Below are 10660 nucleotides of genomic sequence, written 5' to 3' on the forward strand. Positions count from 1 at the left end.
GCTGGTAAAAAAAACGTGAAAAAAATGCTTACGTGGGTACACAGCCTCAAGGTGATCATTTTTGTGTGGCCCTCGAATGATGGTAGAAATTTCCAAATGGCCCCCCAATGGAGAAAGGTTCCCCACCCCTGCTGTATAAATACAGAACAGTGGCGATATTCCACAAGAAGGTGTAAAGGCTTTCTTGTTTTATTCCACCATCAATAAAAAAAAAATATTTTGACTCGTAAGGCAGATCTTTATCATGTGGTACACTGATTAAAAGGGGTTGTGTGGTCCCAAAAGAAAGGTGTGGAGCCACTCTGAGCGACTGCAGACTGCCGGATCGTAACATTGTTGCAATACACACACTGTCACAATTCCCCTGTTTTTCCGATGCAGTGGATGGTGGACAAAGGCAAACCCAACTGGGTTATTACACAGATCACAAACAGTTTGGAATTTAGATTGTTGGAAGGATATGCGATTCCAAAATCTCATACAACTGTGATACTGCTCAGAAAAACATAGTCGACTGTAAGCAAAATTGGAAAAAAAATGATCAAAAGATGAAAACAAAAAATCAATTTGTATTCATGGATGACTTAGCTAATATCCAAATTAGAATCTGCATTTCTAAGTGTGATGGCCAATGCTCCATACTGTATATATAATCCTGTCTCCAGGGTCCTATATATACACATCGCATTTTCTCTAACAAGGTTACACAGTGCGGCAGGGGGATTCTGGGGAAGACCCATTCAAGGACTTCCATAAATTAGAGCATGCTAAAATATGGAAAGTTTTGTAGGGATTTTAGCAGTAGTCACCGAGAAATCATGATTATGCAATAATATTATTATGCAGAATCATTAGATAATAGATAAATAATAGATAGATAATTCAGTGAAAAATCTCTTAAAACTATGGTAAGGAAGTGCAATAGAGCGATAGATGGACCCTATCATATAATCGCCACCTATTTTTAATTAGCATAGCTCCTCTACTAAATCCAGACTGGGGGGAACCTCATAATAGAATAACACCGCATCCATGGTTCCAGGCTATGGATTTACAACTCCTTCAAGTTTAAGGCTATGTGCACACTGTGCGGATCCTCCCGCGGATTTTTCCGCAAGGATTTTACTAAATCCGCAGGTCAAATGACCTGCATTTTTCCTGCAGATTTCTTCCTTTTTTTGTGCGGTTTTACTGCCGTTTTTGTGCACTGCGGTTTTCCACCTGCGGATTTGTAGAATGGAGCAGGTGGAAAACTGCAGCAAAACCGCACAAAAGAAGTCACATTTTGCTTTTTTTTAATGCACAAAAACCGCACGGAAAAAACTGCAGCATGTGCACAGCGGGTTTTTTTTACATAGGCTATAATGGTACTGTACATCACCTACAGTTCTGCTGCAGATCCGCAGCGGCCAATCCGCTGCGGATCCGCAGTAGAAACCGCACCGTGTGCACAGACCCTAAGGCCGGGGTCACACTGGCGAGGAATACGGCTGAGTGAGAGGCGCTAAAAGCACGCATTACACACGGACCAATGATTCTCTATGGGGTCCCTCGCACCAGCCGTATATTTCTCATCCGTATTCTACGCTCCGTGCCAATCGCAGCATGCTGCGATTATCAGCGTACTACGGCCGTAGTACGCCAATGCAAGTCTATGGGTGCGCAAAAAACACGGATTACACACGGACCACACATGTGACTTGCGAGAAATACGCACCCGGTGTCTTTTAGCAAAGCCGGCAATTCAGCGCGCTATACAGTAATCTCACACTGACAGGTTTAATAAAGAAACGAAAGAATAGATATATACACATAGAGTACATATATATATAAATATATAAATATATATATATATGCATTCTATGTGTCTATATCTCTTCTTTGGTTTCTGTTAGAAACCCTGTCATAGGGCTCCATTATACTGTATGTCCATTTTGCAAGCCTGCGAGAAAATCTCACCATACGGATTACATACGGATTACATACGGATGCTGACATGCGCAAAATACGCGACCACACCTTGCTTACGGATGACATACGGAGCACTATTTAGGGGTCATTCATCCGTATTACGCCTGTAAACTACGGACCGTATTTTGCGTCGGTTAGTGTGACCCCGGCCTAAGGGTCTAGGGTAGGAAATACAACCCTACCCCGGTAACTGTATCTATTGGGTTAACCTCATTAAAATGAGAAAAAAAACCTCAAGTATTGATCAGGAGCTGTGATAAAAGCCCGCTCTATAATGTGGAGCGATACATGGGTAATTGATTTGCAGAGAGAAATATAGTGGGGGCCTATTAATCTCATCACAGTTACCCTGTACATCTTATGCAGGGAACACCATAGATATATTTATCTATCTATCTATTATTTATCTATTATTTATCTATCTATTATCTATCGATTATCTATCATCTATCTATTATCTATCTATCATCTATCTATTATCTTTTATCAGATTTTCTAAATATCTACCTTATCTGTACTAATAACTTGGCCTTATGTACTGCACAAACTCGCATTCTATTGCTATATGACAAGTAAGATCAGTGTTATTACGTTCTTCTTCTATATTTGGAGATGTCTTTTCTGGTAATTGCGGGAGTTTTTTTCTGTTTGGGGTTCTTTCCATGGTATGGGGCAGATGATATCTGTCCCTCATACGTGGTTCTCGGGTCTCACTAGTACATACGTGGTGTATGCGTGTTTGCCTTGTGCTGGTGGTATTTTCGCATTTTGAGGCCCAGTTGAAATTCAGAGCATTGTTCCCAGGAGGCGGTTGCTAGGAAACAAGGTCCCCTCATCACATCCCAGCCAGATGCAATAAGCTGACATGGATGGGATGGGGGAGGGAATGCTGTACACGGCCGGGGGGCTTCCAGCGGGATAAGGATATCCCAGTATTTTCTACGCTCTAGCAAGTTAATATTGTAAATCCCTCTATTGACACCCTCATGTTTATGGCCCATCCTAAAACATGTAATGGCAAAGCAATATAACTATTTCATTGCTGAAATTCTTAGCAACAGAAGCCGACGCTTTCATGTTCAGTATTGTATAATGGGATACATAAAGATTAAAAAAGGCATCCCATGTCACAAAATAAAAAATCCATAATTGTCACACATCATGTCCCACATCCATCTAAGGGGTCTTACGTTCATACAGATTCCTTTAAAGGATAGAAATGTGACTTCTTTAGTATTCATGCCCCTTCTATGAATGCACTTTGGGGCAATCTGGCATAATATTGCTTAAAATTTGGCAATATTTTTGGCAACTCTTAGCTGCGTAATAATTTTTATTGACACCAATTCCAACATTTTTGACATCAGTTCCAATTTTTTTTTAGCAGTGGATGGTGATCCTGGGCCCTAGTTAGTTCTCGGAGGTTGGCAGGATCCTGGTAATTGGGGTATAGTTGCAGAAAGGAAGGAGAATTACTAAACTAATTGTTCATCTTTTTGCACTGATCGAGGGAAATTTCATTTCTTGGTGTTCTTACAAAATCTCAATAGGCTGTCTTTGAAGACATCTTGTTCAACATGTCCATCAAAGGATATGGGGCCAAGTTTGTTCTCAAAGGTTTTTGGGGATATGACTAGAATTAAGAAAGGAGACTAATAAACTAGTTGGTCAGCTATTAATGCAGAATAAGGAAACTTTTTGCTCTTGAGGTTCTTGTAAAACCTTAATAACATTTTTGAGAACATCTTGGTCAAGATATCCATCAAGGTATTCGTGGCCAAGTTGGTCCTCAAAGGATTGTATGATCTAACTGGGGTTTGGTTGGAGAAAGGAAGGAGAGCTAATAAACTGATTATTCATCTTCTTGTACTGATTGAGGAACATTTCAATCCTTGATGCTCTTGAAAATCTCAATAGGTTTTTTTGTGAGGACATCTTGATCTATATGTCTGTCAATGTATTTGGGGCCAAGTTGGTTCTCGAAGCTTGTCAGCTTCCTGGTAATTGGGGTATGGTTGGAGTAAGAAAAACTGATAAAGGAAAGAGCGTGAACATTATGAGGAGATGACTGGATTAAAGAAAATGAGTCGTGAGACAAAGAAGGACAGATGAATGGTATGATCCATTAACAGTGAAATTGGTTTAACAATAGTAGTATAGTCTTAAGGTTGAAAGAAGACCCATGTTTATTAATTTTAACCTAATATATTGATCCAAAGAAAGGCAAAAATTCCATGAGGCAGATGATGAGACGTGCCACATATTGTGTCATATACGTATGTGCATCATGATAGGATAAATTTGCTTCAAGACACAGAATATGTAAGGATCACAGGTCAGTCATCACATAAGCCCTGCACACCGCAAATGATAATTTCGCCTTCTGACATGGTAGCATGGTGTGAATCTGTTCATAAAGAGGGGTTTTGAATGGTAGATGAAGGAATTTTAGACCATCACATGAGGAGTAGTAATTGTGGGAATGAGAGAGGTGGGTGGAAGAGACAGAGGAGAAGGGAGAGGGAGGGAGGATATTAAACAGGGAGGGAGGGGAATCTCACTATCCAGGTTGATAAGGAGAGAGGTGCAATACTGAAGAGGATGAGAAGGAGGAAGAGGAGATTTGGGGAAAGGGAGAGTAGAATTGGCAGCATGTGAGTAAGGAGAGGATGGAGAACAGGGGGGAGATATTGAAGGAGGAGAGTAAGAGGGAGTGGGGTCATTTATAGAAGAAAGATTCACATAGAAGAAGAGAAAATTGGCAGTAATATCAAAGACCTGTCCTGATGGATGGTGAAGATTTCAAAGGTGAGATGGACGGACATCAATGAGAGGAATTGCAGAGACTCGGTTCTTGTAAGCTGGAAAGAGACATCTTTGCGGTCGATTGTGAAACGACCACCTGTGCCACTGTGGAGCTGGGAGCTATTTAGCGTACCTTGCTGGTGAAGTGCGAAGACTGGATTTACACAAAGAGACACTCTATTTATTGCACCGTATCAATATATAACCCGTGGATACCTCAAAAGGATTCTCTACCACGCAGCAAGGGCATTAATCAGGTGGGAGTGGACTTAAACAGAAATCACCATCTCAATGTAAGATGCCTTGGACCAGGGAGGAGGGCAGGATGTGAGAAAATAGGTAGGCTGATTTCTATGTGGATTTACACACTGGCCATATATCGGTGCAAGGATTTCAGTGATAGCTTTGTATGCATGCAGTAACCACAACATGGCCTAATGGTGGGAGGCAAAAACAATTACTTTATGTTATCCATAAGAACCACTCGCTTCTATGTATCTCCTGCCTGTACGTGACGACTCTGCAACTGCATGTACAGTACCAGACTTCAATAACTTGCAATATGTGCAGAGACAATACGACGTAGTATCTTAAGATATAAGACGTTCATACACATGAACGTTACATTTCTTAAGTTTCTATGCCCCCGGTGTTCAATAAAAGCCAGAAGGATTTCACACGGTGGTCATACAGGACCTGAGTACACGGGAGAAGAAGCCTGCACCCACATCTGTGTCTGGTTTGTACAAGATTAGAGCTATATTCTACAATTTAACAAGGGATTACCCAGGCTAGATTTCAAACCTGTTTCCATTTGCTCAATCTTCCTTGCGTTGCTGTCTCACCAGAGATGTAAGAAGCTTCAGGCCTTGAAACCAAGCCATCTACTGCAGCGCATCTGGAGGAGATGATATGAGGAACCCAGTTGTCATATTGTACGGACCTTCACGATGGAGATACCTATCCAGATGTTCTGATATCTGGCTCAGTATAAGAAGATTATCTTTGCGCTCTTTGAAGAGTTTCTATTAAACAAAAGGATTGGGGAAGTTTTCTTGGCCAGATTCTTGTTCGAAAGGGAGGAGGAGGCGGAGGAGACCAGCTGTTCTCCTGGAATCTGTTCCCAGAAAGTGATGCTGTGCTTGGTAGTCATTCCTGAAACAAGGCACGAACCAGACTGGCAGATATGACCCAGATCCTGTTATCAGAGTGTTATGCACCAAGGATTTTAGGGAAGCGATATGCCAATTCTTAAGTAATATCTATAAAAGGAACCGTGCTAGGGGTGTCAGAAAATAATGGTCTTTTCTACCGTTAGGACATTTTCTTGAGTATTAAATCTTTCAAAAACATAATTATCTACCCTTCTACGCTTTTCAGTGTATTTATATCGTCATTGGAACAAGGATATATGAGGTTTCATGTTATACCCCTCTGGTCACACTATTCATTCTTTTTTTCTTTTTAGACATAAATGTGGGCACACATGCCAAAACAGTCTGCAGGCCCTCATGCACCCAGTATCTCAAAAGTCTGTCTGTCAACATATTTATTTCCCTATATAGGGAAAGCTTATTTTACCACACTTTCCAATGCTGAAATTTGTCAACCTACATCTATGGTTTATGTCAGGACTAAACATTGGAAAATACTCTGTACTTTTGATAGAAGCACAAAGCAAAATGTGAGGAGAGCCTCAAGCAGGAGGTAACACTGGTAGAACTTTAGGTTCATTGACCTACATCAATGGCTGAAATTAATAGGTCTCATTACTTATTTTACCATAAAGATTCCCACACATTCTCTACCATCTTTCAACTAGAAAATAGAAGCTTCAGAAAATGACTTCTTCTTTAAATCAGCTCGGGTGTAGCTATAGGTTGGTGTCAAGGCAGCAATTATGCCAAGCCACTGGTGCCATAGTAGATCCAAAGGCGCCTCAGTATAATAAATGGCATATGCTATGTTCTGTTACAGATTTTACATTGAGGACAAGGAGCTTTAATTTATGCCTCTGAAAACGAGCATCAAGATCCTTTAAGGATTTTTTTGTGATTTTTCTGGTGCATAAAAACATGGATCATTGTTCATCAATGTTTTGGATCAGATTTTCTTCAGTATTCTATGAGATTTTACCATCAGGGATTTTCAGGTATGAAAATATAAATAAATGACAAGGCTTCTCCCATACTTTGCTATGTTAATTACGGACTGCACTCTGATGCCCTCTGTGTGCTGCCTGTGATTTTTACAGACCCATGGGTAGTTTTGATCCTTGACTCGGATCAAAAAACGGACATGTTTTCGTGAATCATTGCGGACCACTCGGCCCTCAAAAAACACATTCAGGTGAACAGCCTAACAGACTGGGTTCTTGTTCTATCCATGAAAACCACAGTACACGTATTTTATATTCTTGGCACCTGAATGAGGCCTTACTATGACATATGGGTCCCATAGTGACATGTCCACTACTCATGTTCCACTGTTGTTTTGTATCTTCCCCTGTGTTTCAGCCACATTCGATGCCAAAACCTCCACCCGAGGAAGCAAACCTGATCACCTTGGCTTTCAGAAGCTTGACTAATGGTGACCACCTGATTGCTGGAGTGATTTTCTGTAACAACTATCAATGATCGAATCATGACGCTATCCTTAAGGTAGAGTCAAGCCACCAAATTTTCTCTCATCCGAGAGAATCGGGCCGATTATGCTAATTGCACTCTGATCAAACTCTGATTAAAGTTTGATCAGAGTGTGATCTGATTACCTTGGATCACACTCAGATGTCATCGGAGTGCAGTCCGATGGTTTCCACTGACTTGCACCTGGATATTGGATCAAACTTGGGTATGCTGCGAGTTTGGACATGTGCACGGCCCATAGAAAACCGTGGTCCAAGTGGGATGTCATCTTTTGTCGCAACGCACTTAGACGAAAAATATGGTCCTAAACACCATATATAATGTCAATCACGCAATGAGAAAAGGGTTGGACTGGACCACCAGAATACTTCCAGTGGGCCTAGGCTTTAGTAAAATAATGGGCCCTAAAGGGAACCCCATTTAAAGGTGACTTTGGAGCCAATCCCTTGCCACCAGGGACTATTTCTTATGGGATGATTCACAAATAACCTAATAGATCTTATTGATGATCTGTCCTCCGTGTGCAATGATACAGTAACACTTACAATGCAATTAACAGTAGACTTGTACATGTCCTGTATGGATTGAGGATGACCCACTGAATCAAGAAGTCGGAGGCCAATACTGATGAAAACAAGATGGCCAGCATTAATGAGGGCAAGAAATGGACAGTGTGGGTGTTGTGTTATTATTACTGATATCCAAGAAGTATCATTTCTCCTTGCAGAGAATGACATGGTAATGAATTGCTCAGGCGTCCAATTACTGATAGGACGCCTGAGCAATTAAGGACCATAAATGTTACAGGCAGGATGGGTCATGGTGTGCCATGTACATAGACTTTCCTTCTCCTTCGGCAAAGGTTCAGCTTACCGCCAAGCCTACAGCTAAGCTAAATATCATGACTTAATGGGTTTTCCAGTTTCCTGACTGCAGATTTTAAAAAAAACCCTGTTCTTTACTCATCCTCCCCAGATCTGGCGCTGAGTTTCCTCCGCTACTCCTAGTGTCTGTTATTGTTTGCAGCTCTGGAGTGAGGTCAACACCGCTGCAGCCAATTAGTGAGCTCAGCGGTTCTGAATGGTTTGTGCTGTCTACTGGCGCAGAGCTGCTGAGTTCACTGATGGGCTGCTCTGCTGTTGATGTGAGATTAACGAGGCCATAACAGACACTCAGAACTGGACCTGGGGAAGGGAATAAAAGTACCATTTTTTTTTAAACAAGCTGCACCAATGGACAGAGTTTTTTTAAAACTGGAAAACCCCTTTAAGGTAGAGTGACTTGTTGGCCTCCCCTTGACCAGGGCACATGACATATCAAACATTGCCCTTTTCATGCACAGAGTGGTAGTTGTCATTTTATCTAGTAATAGTTACTCGTCCGGGGTAACGATAATGCCTTTAAAAGGATTTCTAGAATTAGAAAAAAAAAAGTGTCTGCTTTTTATTTTCTTTTATAAACTGCACCTATTTTGTCCATGAGCAGTATCTGCTTTGTGGCTTAGCCCTCTTCAAGTAAATTAGTCTAATGTGCAATACTACTCACAGCCTATAGATAAGTGTGGCGCTGTTTCTCAAATAAAAAAAAATCCCTTTTCTATTTCTATTCCAAATGTACACAGTATAATCTGCACAGCAGCTTAGCTACTTGCCTAGCTCTCTACTTATATTTGCACTTCAGCTCATAGTGAATCAAGGGGAAGAGCAAACATCCGAACCCCAAGTGAGCATGTAAAACTCCATGCCCGCAAAGTAGTGGTTTTTTTTTTACTTTAAATATTCTTTTATTACTATAAGATATTATTTCTTAACATACACCAAACTCCCTTAGAGCTCCTTTAAGAGCTAAAACACCAAGTAAATGTCTGAACTATCAAATAGTGAAGCGATAATGGATAGCAGTGATAGAATATCATGCATCTGTAAAAAGAGGCACTTATAAGTGTGAATGATACGCTTGGGTGACCTTACAGGGGTGGATGATAGCTGTGGCTCGCTAACAGATAAGAGGGTGCAGGCAGGGCATTAACATGGATGGTAAAGAGGTGGAGAAAGGTTCAATGTCTCATTTTATGGGTCTTTAATAGGACTTTGCACAGTATTTTAGAGAAGGTAAACTTTGGCCAACATCCTATTTATTTGTATGCATAGATGGATGGTAAAAGATGATGTTACATACAGCAAGCATCACTTATATTGTAGAAAAAAACCCATCAGGAATAGTAAAATTCATCCTCTTTGATCCTTGTTCTCCCGAGGTTGGTTTTATAGAAAGGAGCTCCACTATGTGCATAGTTTATTATTGTCATATAGTACAAATTTTAGATGGCCAACATAATACCATTATATAGTGCCAAGATAATACTATCATATAAAGTCCACAAAACACCAGCACACTATGCCACAGAACGCTATGGTGCTTTGCCAGATTCATCATACCAAGGGTGGTGTCACAAGTGTGTCATGTACTTCTGGGAGTTAGGAAATCACTACTTATTGTGAATCGCAGAGCCTCCATTTAGCCTGTGTGTTTGTGTACCATATTAAATGCTTTTGATTTCCTTTGGTTCTGAAGAGATTAACAACCCTTTCTATGCTGGTCAGAAAGTTGCAGCTCCATTTCAGCTGCTTCTGATCTGGTCATTACCTCTCCCTATAAAACCTGGCCAGACTTTCTCTGCCTTGCCAGTGAAAGCTTTGCTTCCTATCTCCATGGAGAGTGTTGTTGCTACTGGAGATTGTTGCATGCTGTTTTTGAGTGTATGCTTTCCTCATTGTCATATTCCCATTTTGTTGGTACATTCCTATCCTTCCGGATATAACTCTTTGGTTAGTGTTTGTATGTTTGTTGCTTTCTGTTATCCCTGTTTTGTCTTTGTGTCTTTCTTACCTTACATTTCTGTCCCATGCCTCATGGGGTGGGAAAGGGGACAGATCAGGGTGTAACAGAAGCTTAGTAAGGTCGGAGACTCAGCCTCTCTACCTTCAAGAGTACCACCGGGACAAGGATAGTTAGGGTCCCAATTCCAGGGACAGTTTGAGGCCTCCCTTCCTTATCGAAAACGGTCACTGCGTGACATGTGGACATGCCATTTGTGCAAACTGTGCAGTCATACAGGGGCCCATGAGGTAAAGGAGCCACTAACACCTCCAAAGCAGGTGGAATTGTGCAGTAAGATGAGCTTTTAGACTACCAAGGGTCAATATATTGTTCTGGCCTAGGGTCCCTCTTCTTTCTGT

This window comes from Dendrobates tinctorius, unplaced genomic scaffold (genome assembly GCF_039654945.1).
Source record: "Dendrobates tinctorius isolate UK_male_01 unplaced genomic scaffold, ASM3965494v1 ptg000158l, whole genome shotgun sequence".
Classification (NCBI taxonomy): Eukaryota; Metazoa; Chordata; class Amphibia; order Anura; family Dendrobatidae; genus Dendrobates; species Dendrobates tinctorius.